Genomic DNA, 18,721 nt, shown 5'->3' with positions numbered 1-18,721 from the left:
TCTATTAACCTCATAAAATGAATTAATTGAACATTATTTTCCTCCTACAGCAGTGCAACAAAAAGACATGTTACATACCAGTTGTATCTCAGATAGCCATTTTAAAAGTAGTTTAACTATTCTTATGCCAGACTCAACATCCACACATTTTGAAAAGTTAAAATTCTCTACAAAGTAGTTTAGTTCTTCTGATAGCTTTCATGTTCAACAACTACACTGTATTTTTTAAATTCTTTCTTTCCCTGCTTAAGCATTCTTGAAACCTATTCCAATACCTTCATTTTAACTTCACTGTTAAGTTCCATATTCTATCCCTTTTCTGTTGTAAATCTGGAGCAGCCTGTACACTTCCTTACACACAATTTCAGGAAAAACCAAGTACCTTACCTTCTTATGAAAGGTCATACCTTGCATCTCAAAACCTTATGTTTTTCCTCTATCTGTATAGATAAGATACTTTACAGACACTTGCTATTTATCTATTTAATTATCATGAATTGTGTATACTTAAAACTGTAAGCAATTACCTACTAACAGGAAAAAAGCAACAGAACTCAGTTAAATTAACAACAACAACAAAACCTCTTTTTGTGAATGTCAGAAGAGTTTCCTGACAATGAGATCTAGAACTCTGCAAAATCATCTCCCAAAGGTACTAGTGGAAGCCCAGTCACTAAGAGGACAGGATCTACATTGGAAAAACAGTGGTGGATGTAGGAAACAATCTTCTACTGGCAGATGAACAGTTGGATGACCTAATAGAGATGGAAAAGACCTATGATTCAGTTTTCCATGACTTTCCAAAGTGTTTCACAGATGGTGAAAGTAGGACGCGTTGGTTAAGTGACATGCTTACTGTCACATAGGAGGTTAGGAGTTTCAAATGAAGCTCTGTAACTCAATATTATCCATTAAATTAAGCTGTTGGTTTATAAAAAAAAGAACAAAAACACACAAAAAAAGATAATTCCTATGATCTTCATCCCAAATAAAACTGCCTATTTCCTGTCTTATTAGGATTTAAATGCTGCAACAGGGTTCAGGGCAGAGGCAGACAAACGTCAGTGATCCCTCTATGAGAATGTCAGAAGTTTAATTTTGATATGACAATACTGCAGAATTCCCAAGACATTGCAGAATCATGAATAATACTGGAGAATTAATTACACTTTGGAATGTGAAGTCATTAAAGCCACACTAAAATGTCTAGGATACAAAATGAAGCCAAGAACCTTCTGTTCAGGCTTAAATCCCCAACTTTATAAATGATCTCCTTCCATTCTCCTAGTCTTAAGGCAAACTAAGCATTTTTGACTAAGCATTTAAACATTCTTTCACAGAAGAATATTGTTTGGTTTTGTAAATGTAGCCACACGAGTCAAGTTACTGTAATAAACCCGTTTATTCCGTCTTTGTTAATGGTCAGCAGCAGACAATAAAACAGAAAAAAGAAATAATGGTATTTTTCTCAGTACAGTTTTCTCAACTTGGAGATCCACCTGACTCACAAGGAAAATCTTAGAGTTGAATATCTTTTATGGAACTGTCTTTACAATTGTGCTAAGGGATGTTATAAATGGATGCCCCCTCCAGTATCTCTGAGGCCAGTCCAGGGATTCCTCCTGCCCTGATGCTGCAGCCCAGCCCAATGTGTCCAGAGATCTGGAGGTGTCTGTTCCAGGTCCACAGATGTAGCACTTGCTTTCTCATTGACAGGTTCAACTAGCAGTGAAGCTCAGCTCTGCACTATGTAGCACTCTCAGGACCACATGAACTTCAGTAGAGCCAGCCAAGACCTCTCCCTTCTTTTCTGATCAGGACTGAAGTTCACTACTGAGAGCATGCCACCTCCCACCCCCTCATAATGCCCAAACACATGAGGGCTTGTGGATCCCTCAGTATCAGCACAGCATATCCTTCTGTCCATCTAACAGCCCTTAGCCAGGGCCATAGTTCTTGTGTCCCTCTTATGGGTCTCCCATTTGCTGGCTGGTGGCAAGTCACCAGCAGGTAGATGCATACACTCACCTTACAGGCACCAGCAAGGGCCCTCTGGCCACATGACACCCCTTCCCAGATCACAGAACCATAGAAACACAGAATGGTTAGAAGGGGCCTTAAAGATCCTCTAGTTCCAACCCACAGCATGGGCACCCTTCCACTAGACAAGATTGCTCAGGGGCCCTTGAACATTCCCAGGGATGGGGCATCCACAGCTTTGGGTAACATGTGCCAGTGCCTCACCACCCTCACAGTAAGGAATTTATTACTATCCAACCCTAACCCATCTCAGTTTAGACCTATTACCCCATGTCCTATCACTACATGCCCTTGTAAAAATCCCTCTCCCACACATTACTACCCCAATTTGAGGTTTGCTAGTGAACTGCACATGCCCAAGAGACACACACGTGGGGTCAAAGCACATGAATATTAGCCAGTCAGCCTGTCCCATCAGCCGTAGCACAGGCTGTGACCAGCCGCCCAGTCCAGATGTGCCAAGAGCCTCACTCACCCCAGTCTCACTTGCAGATGCAGGTAGGACACACTGCCTGTCTTCCTTGAGGGTCTATGCTGTTACTGCCCCTGTGCCTGGAGCTGAGACCCCCACCCACTGCTGCTGAGACGACAGGCCTGGGGCACCTACACTCCTGCCCTGACTCCTGCTGCTGGCCCCATACCCTCAGCAGCTGGCACCTAGTCCTCACAGCACTTGCAGGCAGGGGACAAAGAGCTGAAATTACAAACAGGTAAGAAAAGAAAAAAAATGTCAAGATGACACTGGGAAGAGGTGGCAAAGGCGTGGCAGCAGTAGGACCAGCCTGACTCAATTTCTCCAACAGTGCTGGGACTGATGCTCCTCCAATCATTCACTGCCCAGGCACAGCTGCTCCAGTGGGGAGTGGAGCACTGTCAGGAAAACTGACCTGTCAGCCAGCTGGGATCCTGGCTGCAGGCAGATGACCAGGCCTTGGCCTGGTATTAAGATAAATAAACAGGGTGTGAAAAACTATTGGACATAAGAAAACTGCTGGATGTGACAGACAATGCAAGAAGCTGCAGAGTCGGTGTACAGACCATCACAGCAGAGTTACACAAAAACCAGACAAGCTCCATGGAAAGGTGGAATACAGGGCAGACTTCAGGGGTGGACATCTTGCAAGGTACTAAGGTAACTGAACTATTAATAGTGCATGAAGCCAACATTGCATACAAAGTTACACTGAAACACCAACAATGAAACACAAAATTTGCAGAAAAAGTAACTATGGGTGGGCAAAGGCTGGCCAGGGCTGGGAAAAGTGAGCACTGGGGCATAGGAAGGGGCAGTTGTGGGGCAGGCAGTCATCTCTGAACACAGTATGGAGGCAGCGAGCTCACCCCAGTACTTACAGAAACTCAGAATGGCAATCTTGGGAAATTTTATTTTTTAATAGACCTTAAGTGTCTTACACAGAAAGACAAGACTATGTTGAAGAGAAGTATGTCGAGTGTAAATAGTACGTGAAAATAAGACTTTATGCTTATATTGATTGTGGCTGCTCAGATGACACTTTATCCAAGTGATACTGCGTAAGATAGAGGTTCTAACCTAAAAGGCATGGAAATGTATTGAATAGTCTATTGAATAGTCTCTGGAAGACAGCAAAACAAAAAAACTTGCTGTCAAACGATGCTTCAACACATCTCAGAAATGCAAGATTTTTCACACAAAAATGTATTCCCAGCTATGTTGTCTCAGGCAGTTTTAGATAACTCAGGAAAAAACCCCAGGCTGCCAGTGGCCTGTGGAAGCAATTTAAGAGTCCTCAGACTACTAAAAAGACACAATTTCAAATTTGTTTTGAATAGTATCTTTTGTTCACCTTTATCATAAAATCCATTACTTCTCCTCATTATTTTTTCACATTTTCTTAGCTGTGCAAGTTTCAGACTCTTCCATATGAAAAGATAATTTTCACCATAAAGTGCTGAAACTTCTACAAAAAATAAGTAATATAATCAAGGTATATAGAAATAGAACACCCTTACCAAAAGCCATATTTCTGGTGAAATCTCAGCTATAGTTTGCTACCCATTTAATACACTTTCAGCTTTTAAAACATAACCATAATCTTTACTCTTAAACCTGTGTTTGAGACTACTTCCTCACAAAGTTTCTTCTATTCTTCCAGAGCATTCAGTCTGATTTTGCTACTTTCTGTCATTTTTCTAAGTTGCTTAGTGAGGAGAAAGGTATAAAAGAAGAAATTCCAGAACACTTTTTAGGCTTTTTTTTCACCTACAATTTAATCCCTATATGTCTTCTTTTCATAACTTTGCTCCCCTAAGTCTTTAGAAGTTCAGTATTTTAGTTATTCAGAAGAAAATAGCCTTAGACTTATGGGTAAGTATTACCATTGTGAAAATACACAAAAATGGGATATCTTCAAAGTAATGAAATAAATCAGCAATGTCTCATCTGAAAGCTTATCCAGCTTATCCAGCTTCCAAAAAGGAACTAAATCCATTATAAAAGCAGAATTTTTTTTAAGTTAGGAAGGCATGTTTTCCAGAAATGCAATGCTCTAACTGATTATTATCAAACTGATTATGAAGAAAAAGAATACCTTTTTCCCCCAGCAGTTTATAAATCCAAATCCCTTGTCAGAAGCTGTGACCTAAATACATACACAAGAATTTCCATTGTAAGTCGCATTAGTGTACCACCACACCAAAGTAAAAGGTACTCTGCCTATATAAAAAAAGAAAATAAATAAATCCCAAACTTCTACTTCCCAAAGCCCCCATTTTACTAGATGTACAACCAAGATGAAAAGTACCACCAGAATAAGAATTTAGATAAAATTAATAAAGAGAGTTAAAAAAAAAAAAGGTCTGGTAGGTAAAATATGACACAGTCTAGTTAAGTGTGGCATAAGCTTGTAAGCAGGTTTATTAAACAAATCAGTGCTACACTGACTTACCTGCTTTATTATAAAATCCCTATATCTCCATGTAATTTTATCACAGACAAAGCTAAGCATTTTCAAGTAGATGCTTGACTTACTGCCAGTCTTTATAAACTATTAGGAAAACACCTCTCAATATCCCTTCTGAGTAATTAGATATCCTGAACTTCATCTACAGAATAAAAGTTTCAAGATATGTAAGGTGTCTAAGCATTTGTATTTGCTCTCATTTTTTAACTACAACTTTTAAAACAGGAATAAAATGGGAGGCAGTATCTTTCTTGATAATATTGCACAGAAGAAGAGAAGGCTGATCCTAGACAAAGAGTCTGTAGCCTTAGCCCTGGAAATTTCATCTTCCATTTGGCTTTAGTTTTTTCCTCAATGGAATCCAGGCAATCCAGGTCACTCTCATCTTTATCCATCACCTGTAAATTACATAAAATCCTTCCAGAGAGGCCTGCTGATTTGTCCCAAATTTCCCTAACTGCACTCTGATGATAGGTAAACTCAGAACACTGTACTTGCTGCTTGTTTGCAACTGCACCTTCTACAGTAAAGCATTTTTCACCTAATAACTCACTTTTAATGATTTCCTGCTTTGCTGACTGTGACAGTTCCCAGTAAAAATTTATCCTTCCAGCCGAATGACAATGTGAGAATGCCCAAATGGTGCAATTGTTCAATTTATTTTACTTGGTGCAAAGAAACAGATTGGATAATCATTAAGATGCTGCATTCATTGCATTTCTAAAGCAATTCTAAAAAGACCTTCCATTGCCTCCTTTTGCAGCAGGCACATCTGTGGGTGTGAAAGCACTAAATGAGGAGTTTCCTGCTGAGAAGGACTGAGGTTTTCAATCCACAGGTGAGAATCCAGGGGGGTCCCGTAACAGTCTCATGAGAGGTAGATTGATTTGACAGAAGTCCAGGATGGTGCTGTTAGGGCCATCTACGTCACAGGTCTGAAGCTGACTGATGTCCAGAAAATGTCCAAAAAGTCACTTGTTAAGAATACTATAATCCTTCATTAATCTAGTATATACCTATGCATCTCCATGCTAAAAACTTTCCTGTTAGTTTTTTTTAACTGTCATGGGGGAAAAAACCTGCACTCACCCATCCTGAAAGCGTCAGCTGACTCGCTGGCCCATGCAGCTGAAATGAGGACTAGTTCTTGGAGTTCTTGGGTGAACTACACTTGGGGCTCAGGGAAGAGGATGTGCTGGGAAACTTCAGCACTTCAGCTCCCCTCTGCTACCACAATCCACTCATACCACATAGGCAAGGGCCTTGCTGTGCCTACTAAGACAGTTAATGCTGGATTTAAATAAAATGCCATTAAACCCATTTATTTTTAATACTTGAGAAAGACAGAATCATCTACAAAGTTCTTAGGAAAAGAAATAAAAGATGAGTTTTACCTAATTTACTCACACCCAGGTAAAAAGATCTCTACCTCATTTTGTCTGACTTGCCATTCTTCCTGGCAAGACAACACCTAGGATTTTCAATGTTTGTGCACCTTTTTGCCAGAGCCTACACCTTTCAGATAGAAAAAATAAAATAATCTATTTTTGGGATATATATTCAGGATTTCTTAGGTGACTCACCAGCATAAATTCTTGCTTTTCAAATTACAGAAGAACACAAAATCTAAATGGTGCTATCATGTAAATCTTCTTAAAAACACAGGACTCTACTGTCTGATAAGAGACCATAAAAGACAGTAACTAACCACTGTGGGGTGCATGTGTTTTGCGAAGATCTTTTTATCTAATGCAATGTAATATAGTGACAAAGTAAAGACTGTCTGTTGAGGCACATGTGCACTCAAAAACAAAACAAATCAGCATTATTACTAATGTACTCTTTATTCTAAGAAAATTAGATGCCACATTACAACAGAGGTAGGAATGTCTTTCCGACTAACAATGCTCTGCATGTTGTGGAAGCTTCTCAAAGCTTTATCAAAGACACGTATGTACTAGTGGATTTCAAATAGAAATCTAATAGTACTTGATTAAATACTATTTCAGAATTTTGCACGTATTCAGAAACAAATAACTTCAAGAAGTTAGCCTTTGCTAAAGCTTAAAGTCAACGCAGCAAGTCTGATAAATGTCCAAAAATATATGTATGTAGAAATGTAGCTTTCAGTGGAAGTCAAGTTTTACTGTACATACCTGTGTCACAAAGGACAGACAACTCAGCAAAGCAAGAGCACAGTAAGAAAAATTATTCCATTGATTTTTTTTTTATTTGTTTCACCAGTATAGCCAACAAAGCTTTTGCCAGTGACCTGACTGGATGATTTGGTTCTGTATCACCTTATACTGAAAACAGAAGTTATTATATCCAGTAGAAATGAAGACATTCTCTCTCTAATTGAAGAGACAGGTTAAGGGAATTATAATTCAAATACATTCCCTTGTATCACTTGGGTTCAAGATTATTATGATGTTCAAATGTAATTATAGCATTTTAAATTAATAACTTATCTAAGATCTGTATTACAAAGAGGAAGAAAAGCATAAGAAGAAATGGTTCTACAGTTTCTATTTTCCTGATGTATGCACCAAAGACATTTAATGTATTTTTAATGACTGTGCATGTTTTATCTACTGCCTAAAATTTTCAGAAGTTGTATTGAATTTTATGTTGCTTTAACTGATCTTTGATTTTAACATAAGATATCTCAAAATAAAAAAGTAATCTTTCTTGAAATCATTAATTTTCAGCCTTGTTGGGTTAATAACAACTTGGGAGAGAAATATCACAAAACGGATTAAGAAAAAAATGGTAAAATTTAATTCATATTTTAAAATAACAAAACCAAAGACATCACTAGAGGAAATTACCAGAATACAACTTCCCAAGAAAATCAGAAGATCAGGAATCACCTCACTTTAGATGAACGAAGGACAATTGATTTTTATGCAAATTAACTATTCCTAACCAGTCAAAAAAAAACCCCAAAAAAACAACTCCAAAATCACAGTTAATCATTGGGAATTTAAGAATGTACTTCAAGAGGAACTTGTCTAGCAATTGTTCTTTTTGTAAACTATACTGGTGTCAGGTTTTTGCTGGCACCAGTTTTAAACATTACTAAATGTCTACAGTATTGCTGTCTCAGTTTAGATCCAAGTGAAATTCAATGTCAACCTGTGAATTTTCATCTAATAAGTTTCACAATACAAAATTTTATAGTTTTCTGGGTTTGTTGTTTTCTAGAAAATTAAAGCTACAAAAATACCTATCTAACCAATCAACACCACGTTCGCATAAACACAAACAGTTTTGCACAAATGGTTACCTTCCTCAAGCTAAATGCCCTCATTCTTCTATGTGCATAACCTCTTCTAAAAGCAGAAAAAGCAGTTGAGGGAAAGAGTACTTATTCATTCTTTAATAACAAAACAAAATGAATAAAACAACTCCCCAAAAGAACACTTAACATGGCTAATTGTTTGAGCTCTTGTAAAATACCCAAACTTTATTTGGCAAGTATAAGCCACTCTTTTCTGCCACGTTTATAAACTAATTTAATATTTCAAGAGGTATGCAAGTCAACTGCCAGCAATTACATCAGTCTGCTGAGATGAACACTGTGAACTTGGCATTTTATTCTGTCAATTAGATTAAACGAATTGTTTCATTTTGGAGGTTCACATCTGATTCAGTAGTTACATTCAGAGAGCAGTCACTATTTTCACTTCAGCATACAGAAAGCAATTAGCAAGTCTGCAATCTTGTGACAATTTCAGAAGTAGAAGGTATCATGAAAGTAAACTACAATTACAAGCATATAAAAATGACAAAAAAGAGAAGCAAAACAAGCTTAGAAGCACAGCAAGCATGATGCCAAAAATCATCATTATTTGAATATTCCTTTTTCTTCAAACATCCCTTAGTTCTGAATGTCAGTGCTCCCTTGCACTGTAATGCAATCTGCATTTTCATGGTACTGACACACTTTGTTCCACAGTGCTTTCCTAACATTAAAATAACAACCACATGCGACTTGAGGGTTAACATATTTCCAAGCAGCCCTGCGCTGGCTGGAAGCATTGGGGGTTTAGAGTTACTATCCGCGGTATTCGGTGCAGCTGCCAGTAGCGGCAGCAGCTGCCAGCAGCATGGCTGTAGTGAGCACGGCAGGCAGGCAGGAAGGCAGGCAGGAAGGCGGGAAGGCAGGCAGGAAGGCGGGAAAGCAGGAAGGCGGGCAGGAAGGACGGCAGGAAGGAAGGAAGGCAGGAAGGAAGGAAGGCAGGAAGGAAGGCAGGCGGGCAGGAAGGAAGGCAGGCGGGCAGGAAGGAAGGCAGGCGGGCAGGAAGGAAGGCAGGCGGGCAGGAAGGAAGGCAGGCGGGCAGGAAGGCAGGCAGGTGGGCAGGAAGGCAGGCAGGTGGGCAGGAAGGCAGGCAGGTGGGCAGGAAGGCAGGCGGGCAGGAAGGCAGGCAGGCGGGCAAGCAGGAAGGAAGGTGGGCAGGAAGGCGGGCAGGAAGGAAGGCAGGCAGGCAGGAAGGCAGGCGGGCAAGAAGGCGGGCAAGCGGGAAGGAAGGTGGGCAGGAAGGCGGGCAGGAAGGCAGGAAGGCGGGCAAGCACGAAGGCAGGCAGGAAGGAAGGCAGGAAGGAAGGCAGGCAGGAAGGCTGCACCATCGTCCAGGAGAGGGCGCAGGGTTCCCCTGGCCAGGCGCCACCAAGGCAGACAGCAAAAGGACGCACTAGATGCTCACAGCATTCCCCAGCAACAAGATAGTGACTGACAAATGGGTGCGATCCGTGTAATAACCCCCACCCGCTACGGTCGAGTTTGAAATCCGAGACGGAAGCAGAAACAAATAGTGGGGACAGAAGAACCCGGAGAGATGCAGCGCGAAGCAGAAGTACGCGAATACACAGACCCCGTATGCACAACCCCTTTGTCTGCTTCCAGAGGGCATAAGAGTTCAAAGATTAGACACCGTGCAGGAAAAAAAGAACTTCTTGTTTTTATTCCTTTTCCCAGTATGCACTGTCTCCAGGAGAATTACTCCTCCTCCCGTCCTTTCTTCAAGCTCCACAGAGGAAAAAATAAATTAGTTTTTGTCCTTTCCTGGAGATCTTGAAACTTCCGCAACAGAAACCTGTCACCTGATTTGCCCAGGATAAGGAGTAAAGGTGGAAATAAACAAAAAAAGGTTTTGGTTTTAATACAAGCAGATTTTTAAACAGGCTGTTAAAACCACCTCAGAAAAACACTGGTACACAAGATCTATCCAGGACAAATACATGAATTGTGTAGAACTCCAGCATCAGTAGTTCACCTTATATCCTGGAGAATCCTCCTCTGATTTTTTTACACCTTATGCACATGCTGTGCCATATATGATCAATCTTAACACTCTTCTTTATACTTTTACTAATTTATTTGGTTGCTTTTCCATACACAAAGACGATTTATGCAGTATACAGTAAAACAATTTTAATAGGAACAGACTGTCTTCTGTTTGAAGACAAGGCAGAGCAATCTAGTACTTTCATAGATATATATGGTAACTCTGATAGCCACCTCCTAGTGGTGTCGCCAAAAGCCAATTTCTTTCAATCCAGTAAAAATGAAGTACTGGAAATGTAATTCTCACCACCACCACAAGTACTACTTAGCATTTACTACCATTTAATTTCTTCAGTCATTTAGCTGCCCAGCTGATCAGTTCTGCAGTGTCTTAAGTATTAGTATCTTCATTACCTCAAAATTCTGGAATCATCAAGCTCTGTCATTCATTCACTTTTTCTGAATCATTTCCAGCACTGATCTGCACAAAACTCCACTGTTAGCTTTCCAACACTACAAAAGCCAAGCATTTATTTTTCTCTTTCGCTTGCTATGTTTAACTCTATGACTAAAAGGAGAAAATTCATATTCAGGAACAACTTAAAAAAACCCCAGCAAACTAAAACCACATAAAACCACTAGAGGCTTTGGTGAAAGCAGGACAATGGCTTTTTTCCATAATATTAAACAATGTAAAGACTAAACCAACAATATGTACTATGTATTTACTCCTTCAAAGACCTCCCACTGATTTGCAAGGCATGACTTTCATCTCGTAAAGGCACCAATATTCTACCTCTTACTATTGATCTATATGTTCACTAAATCCTCACCTAAATAAAAGTGCCCACACATTTGTGCAGCACTGAAGTCATATTTAAATTACCATTACATTCCCAACAGACTTCATTTTTTTTTTAAGCAGGAAGTAGCCATGGGGGAAATAAGATTTTACACACAAAAGCATCAGTTGAAGTCATAGCAGCTGCAGCTGCCATTCTGAATTAATTAATTTCCAAGTGACTATAAAGATATTTAGAGTAATCTCCAACTTCTTTCCCCCTCCCACTACAAACCCTTCAAATGATCTCATTTCTGTGGAAAATTTCTTCAGAAGAAAGAGGACAAATAAGAACAGTCGATTAAGGATATTCAGACAATTTAGTAATTATCCACTATACTAAGAAGATTCACTGTTGATTGCAGGTATTATTCTTCGCTTCTCCAGAATAAATTAAGTATAAAGACCAGCTAGTATACAGCAAGAAGTTAATTAGAATTGTCTCAGAGATCTCACAATGACTACAATACCTTAGCACAGGATCATCAAAATACAAAGCAAAAGTATGCAGTACATACAGAAATGTTCTTTATTTAGGTTCTCATGAATTACGGAGACATTTAAGAAAAGGCCCAAACTGGTTAAGTAAAGTAAAATGCATGTTGGGATCATGAAAGAAGTCAAAAGTACAAAAAAGTACAAAAAAAAAAAAAATCTATTTTGAATACACATAAACATTTTCAAAATGAGTGCAGAAACAAGCTGACCTTTCTGTCATTATTTTGATTAATACTAAGTCTTTTTTTTGCTGTCACTCATTTTCACATAAAGGCATACAAGTTGCATTTTTTTAATATTATTGCAAAGGTTGCCTCTTTTTTAAAATAAACAATGAAAATACATAGAATTCAGAAAAGAGATGAAGTCTCATCTGCAAGTCTTATTTTTTCAAAAAATGAAAATGTCTTATTTTGCATCCTTACAAAAAATGAGAGTGTAAAACTCTTATGCAAGACTTCATTAGAAAAAGCTTCATCTGCAAGCTATATTTTTAAGTCAGTTGACAACCTGCACTTAGAACGTACTCTAATATTTTCCTTAAGATGTCTCAAATCCAACAAAAAGCCGCCTTTGTGATCTGTTTTGACTTTGTAACAAGGAATCTAATGCATAAGAACCACAATAGCTGCTTCTACTTAAGTATCTTGTCAACAATAAAGTTTTCAAAATGAAGCTGATGATGTTTTTACTGACTTTTATTTTTATGACATGCAGCCCATTTTTTTTATGTAATCCAGGACAATATCTCAATACGTTAAAAAAGCCAAAGAACTTCTACTATCATAATGCAGTAAAACAGTAAGAATGGCTGTCAGCTATTTTCTTCCTTCAAATTAAAACTGTATAGTAGAACGTCCCACACTAATTTTTCTGTCGGTCTTTCTCACAATTTTAAGTATTCTTTTATGCTTGCTATCTAGGAAAAAAGAAAAAAAAGGAAAGTATCATTCTACAGTATTCTCATGTTGAGATTGCTCATTCAACATACTTTGACCCTGCAAGAGAAGCAACTACAAGACTAGCTTAGGAAAACAGTTAAGAATATTAAGTATGGAGTTTCTCATTTTAGCATAAATATGAATGGAAGCAATGTATCAGTGAAAAGAGTATGAAATGCTATAAAGATTAATAACAGAACTCAGCCACTGATTATACTAATCTTCCTCCTCACTATTTTGAGAATCAAAAAAGGCTGTAAGTAGGAATATCCAAATGAAGTGGATACATTGAGGAGACATGTAGGCTCCTGATGAGGCATTCCTTCCTCATTCTTATTCATAAATTTAAAAAACCCCCATTATTAAATAGCTCACCTTTTCCCATAGTTCCACACTGAGCTGTAGATTCTTATCTCCCTTTAGCCTTACTTCTGCTGCAGTGTAGGTACAGAATCCATTCCTACAGAGCTTCACATTCCTCACTAATTGAAAATCCATCAGAATTTCGTATTTACTAACATCATCTCTGCACATCATCACCGCAGTGTCTTCCACATTCATCACAGGCTGTCTGTTCTTGCTTTCACCTTTGGTGGATTTTCTGTTTCATTCAGTGTTTGGGCACTGTTTATCCACACCACCTTTTTCTCCATTATGTCAAATGATCTTTAGATTGCGTTCCCTACTTGGGAGAGCTTTTACTTCAACCTTAACATAATTTTAGATAGCCACTGAACTAATATGCAGTTTTAAAACAAAAATAATACTCCCTAGTAAGGCATATGTTGTCCAGAACAGCCATGAACTGCTGCTGGCAAAGTAGAATGTGCTGTTGAGAGCACAAGCAGCAAACTTTTGTGTTTCCAACAGTGCCTGACTCCTCACACATCTATGTCTGACCAACGCACACATGGATATATCTGCCACTCAAAGCCCCACGCTTCCTGCATTACTGTCAAAGAATGCATCACCATGGATGGAAAGACACCTGCACCAAAGCAAGGATCTGGACTGCTCCACTGAAGGAGGGCTGAATAACTAAGTTCTACCCCTTCTTCCTTCCCTGAAATCGTCCTCAAGTGGCATCTGGCCCACACCATGGTGGAAGCTGAACCACCCGTGCCTCTGCCTTTTATTGAGAAGCATGAAGAACTGCTCCTAGGCTGACTACACTGAAGTTCAAGCAATTCCCATTACTCTTACAAAAACTTTTAAAGACTGAAGATTCTACAACACTAGGATGAATGTTTTCTATCTCTTTTAAAAGAAAATATGCAAGACTGTAGGAAACACATGCCAGGAGAAAAAAAAGCAAAAAAGTGCATTTTTTTCCACTCTGACTTAAAACAATTTTACAGCGAGGTGTTAACTGAAAGCCAGGTTACACAAGATGGAACCATTAACCAAGAAAGAACACAATACTGCTAGAAGAAAATGACAGTAGTTAGTACAGATACAAAGATTTACAAAAAAGACTAGTATTTTAGGATATAAAAATTCCACGCAAAAAGGCCATACAAGAAGAAAGACCTACCAAGTTCTTAAAGCTGACGTACTACAAAAATCATCAGTTACCCAGCCCTGTCCTCAACCTCACCACTATTCCACACCTATTACTTTCAGGAAATTGAATGACTGTTGTTCCAAGCACAATAAGTGTGAAAATAACCTTCAAACTGAGGTTCTACTTTTATAAAATAATTTGGCTCTCAAAACCATAGTATTTAAGTCTACTTCTGTTAACATCTTGCTGGAATATAAAACTAATAAAATAATGTAAAGCATTATTTTTTCCTGTATCTCTTGTACTGAATTCATTATTCTGTGATAAATACTGTGGTTTAAGTGTACTAAAATCGCTCATTGTATTAACTAATCTGTTTCTCCAGTGATAATTTTCAGGACAGAGAACATATCTTTCCAAGGCACTTGAATATGGAAACCAACTGCTGCTCATTCCTGACAAATAGGAAGCATTTTCCCTTTAAGCACTGCAAATTGCCTTTTGTCCATATTTTCTCAATGGGCATCGCCCAAACATGATATAGCAACATCTTGTGATATCATGATAAGATTTTTGTTGCAAGATGACAAGATAATGACAAGATTTTTGTTGCAATATAAAGGCAAAAGTACACCTAGACATCTGGTAAGGGAACAACTATTATAATAAGATCTTTCCTCAGCAAGAAATTCCAACAACTCAAAGTAAGATACACATTGCTAAGAAATCACTGGACAATCTGTTATTTTTGTGTCAAGAAACTTTCAAAAAGTAACAGCTTCTTAAACATAGAAAGCAGTACTCTACCATGGATAATTAATCCATTTTGATAGTATCCTCAAGCCTGACAAACAAGTAAAAAAGTATCCGTAAGTATACAGAATTTTACATTTCATAGAAGTCTAAAAGGATCATACCATTCTTTTCCCCCATCTTTCATGAATTCTGGAATAAATGTTTGTACAGTTTTGGAAAAATGAAAACTCAAGAACTCAAAAACCAGTGTATTATTCCAATAGCTTTGAGAACTCCTGCAATTAACCCAGTTCCTGCATCCATGTAGCTGGAACTTTAACTGCTCTCATTTCTCACAGAGTTTACATCTGATTGTTGTGCCTGAGACACTTTTAATTGTATTTTCCAGTTAAGATTTTTTTATTCTTTAGTTCTAACAATGAAAATATAGAGAATAAAATATTTAAATGCCATTCTAACAATAATACAATATATACTATTTGCAAATTCAAGTAACAAAAGGTTTTTCATCACAGCCCAGCACCAACAATTCATAGATTTTCATTATATATGCAGAATTGTGCATGCGCAACTATGTAGAGCATATTAAAAAAGACATGGACACTCTATTAAAAAAAGTGAAAGCATTTGATACCATCTCACTTCGAGGAAACAGTGTGTTTAAGGTGATATTATGTCAGCACTGTCAGCTCAGAATTTACTTGAGGACAGGAAAACAGCATCCCTGAGAGTCAGTAATACAACTGCAAGTAACAGTAAGCATTTTGTTCTTCCTGTTGTATCAGACTGTAGTTAGTACAGATACAAACTAGAAAGAGAAGTTAAAGAACGTTAAAATCCAGAAAAGATCTAGAAAGAGAATTTAAAATCTTGTAACTGAAAGTTCAAATTTGTTTTATTCAGAGAAATCCTGCTGAGCTGCAGGCTCAAAAAATTTACAGGCAGCTGAACTGAGAAACGTAATTCTTAAGAAAGCAAAGAATTGTTCCTGATTAGTATTTCAAACCATTAGAATTTTTTTTTCTGAGTAAGAGAAACTTAAGCCATTGCATTAAAAACTTCAGTAAACAGACAACTGTGTCAAGGTTGCAGACATTCAGTCTTTCTTCCCTAAGACTGAACCCAACTCCCTGTAAAATGGAATCCACCAATAATGCCTTCTGAGGTCATCAGAACATATATAGTCCTTCCAAAGACTTTGCTGCCAACAGTCTTCAGGTGGCTCTTTTTTTTTTCCTGGATATATGATAAGGAGAAAGGAGGTCAGGGTCTGTTTTTGATGATGGAAGAAAAAGGACTGATGTTTAGAAAGAGGCATCTTTGTGCATTGGTTTAACACAATGGCTTTTAGTGGGGATGGGGAAAGCCACAGAAGCATCTTCTGAGAGCAGCTCCATAAAGTTTCTACTATGCCCAGAGAAGCCAATCCCTAAAGGCTCTAATGACAGACGTATTGTTGACCCACTTAGAGAAGTTGGTAACACCTCTGCAATGACATATTTAAGAAGGCAAAAACCACACTCAGTCCTTGCTCTTCTTCCGCAGGGTGGGGAGGTGCTGGGGCCATGCCGGGGCCATGCAGCACGGCACCTCGGCCCAGCTCGCAGTGAACTCTGCTGAGCTGCTTCCAGCCAGCCACGCTGCAGGCACGAGGGCAGCGGTGGCAGCAGCGCCTTCTCCTTTTTAGCGCCCCACATGAAGAGAGGTGCCAAATGGTGCCAGCATCACGGCAGCTGGCACAGCCCATGCACTGCCAGTGGGGCGCACATGTCTGACAGCGAGGGGCATAATGAGCAATTCCTCGATACAGAGCCCAGGCGAGATCAACCTTTCAGCACTGCAAAACCCTATGAGAACTTTTCAATTGACAGAACTTGAGAACAAACCAACCTACAGACAACAATTTTCTTCCAAGCCAGAGAAAAGGAAAAGGTGAGGACACATGAGGAGAACAACATGGCAACACTAAGGTTGCAGTGAACAGAGGGAGGGAGAGGAGGTGTTCCAAATGTCGGAGCTGAGATTTTTCTCCAAGCTATGGCGAGGACTATAATACAACAAACTGTTTCCTGGTAACTCAGGAAGTGCATGGGAGATCAAGAGAACCATTTGCAGCCTGTGAGAAACAGTTCTCATGCTGGAGCAGGTGCATGCTGAAAAGCTGTAGTCTAATAGGAAACCAGACCCTTGCTTGCAGAGACTGAGGAACCTTGCTTCCAAACTAGAGCAGCTTATCCTTCAAAGACTTACATATACCCCATGAACTAATATGACCCACACCATGTAGTTTGGGAAAACTCTTTTGCCTGGGGGAGGGACTCACATTAGAGCAGGCTGGGCAGGACTGCTGCTCATCAAAATTAGCACCACGCTGGAAAAGTTCACAGACAACTGTCTCCCCTGGGAAGGACCCCATGGCATAGCAGATGAGACTCTCCCTAAGCAAACTGAAGAAAGATTTCAGATGAAAAACTGACCAAAACTCCCACACCCTGTCTCTCTGTACTGTCAGCGTGAAAGAAGGAGAGGTTGGAGGGACGAAAATGTTCTCAAGGTTTATTTCAATTCTAATTAACCTCTTTAAATTATGTTAACAAATTTTTCTTTATACCTTTTAAAGTTTTGAGCCTGTTTTGCCCTTGGAATATTTTCTCCTAATTCTTACCTCAACCCATGAGTCCCTGAGTCTTTCTTTCTGTCTCCTATGCTCAACTGTAGCAGAGGAATATGAGTGAATAGTTTTTCTCATGGGTGCCTGCTGCTTAGCCAGTGTCAAACCATGACTTTGACAACTGGGAAGAACTTGGAAAAAACCTGTGCTATTTTCTTCAACCTACAGAAAGCCTTCAGGCCTTCAACCAACAAAGAATTTCCAGAAGTTGTAAGTTACCACTTCAATAAATATTTTGTCCTGAAAATACACACACTATCAGATTCTGGTGCAACATCCATTTTCCAGTTCCAAACCACTTTGGCTGCTGTAATTATTTTGTTGGATTTTTTGTCTTTTCCACTGAACTGCTCTTTGCAGTTTGCAGCTCCTAAAGACTAATCATCCTCTAAGAGAGATGAGGCATTTTTTCTTAGATAAAACACATAACGAGAAGTTAATGGACAACTTCTTGCTGTTAAAGAACACAAAAAATTGCCATATCCACCACACAATCCATCAACTTTGAAAGGATTTTGAATTTCCCCTAGCATGTGTTTGAGATCCACACACTAAAACTGTTAAAATAATCTAGAATAACTCAAACCTTAGTTTAGAGCAACTTTATAGATAATTTTCTATTTCTATTGTGTCCAATTTTTCCTTAAAATTCTCAAATTCAAAATTTGAGTTATGTGAACGTGTTTTTTATGAATCTTATGATTAATAACTTAAGACAAAAGGTTGCTGGGAGTGAGATTTCACCAACATAAAATCCTCCAGTCATCTGAAATAACCTTACTAGTTTGTGTGAAAGCTGTCTTTTTCACTTCTTCCATGCTTAATGAGGAATATTTCAATATCAACTCTAAAAATCTCTGTTAGTACAGAAATCAACAGTGGTTGAAAAAATACATATACGACTAGTGCCTTTTAGGTAGTGATTAATAAGAAACAGGAGTTTTTCTTTCATTTAAGAAACAAATATCCTGTAAAGCTAGTAAGTGTCAACTTATGCATTTTTGAAGTCTAAAAATCTCCAAGTAAACAAACCTTCTTCCTATTAAATATTAATGTAACAGTGCATTGTTTTTAACAGTAAAGTCAACTTACAGCACTTAAAATTTCAGATAACCAAGTGCATTTACTAATTTCAACTTACAGACAGATAATCAAGTGCATCTACCCAGGAAGCAGGAGAGTTCTTCCTTCTCAACTGCTTACTTTGAGGACTCCTCCCTTTCTATAAACTATTTCAG

The 18,721-nt window shown here is 38.6% G+C and overlaps 1 protein-coding gene across 1 annotated transcript in view; it reads right to left on the bottom strand.

The window, feature by feature from the left end:
* The window catches only part of SRFBP1 (serum response factor binding protein 1), a 67,802-nt gene that overhangs the window by 24,282 nt on the left and 24,799 nt on the right, over positions 1-18,721 (bottom strand). The window lies entirely within an intron of this gene.

Source organism: Ammospiza nelsoni, chromosome Z (genome assembly GCF_027579445.1).
Source record: "Ammospiza nelsoni isolate bAmmNel1 chromosome Z, bAmmNel1.pri, whole genome shotgun sequence".
NCBI classification, from domain to species: domain Eukaryota; kingdom Metazoa; phylum Chordata; class Aves; order Passeriformes; family Passerellidae; genus Ammospiza; species Ammospiza nelsoni.
This window is presented reverse-complemented; position numbering and strand designations above follow the sequence as displayed.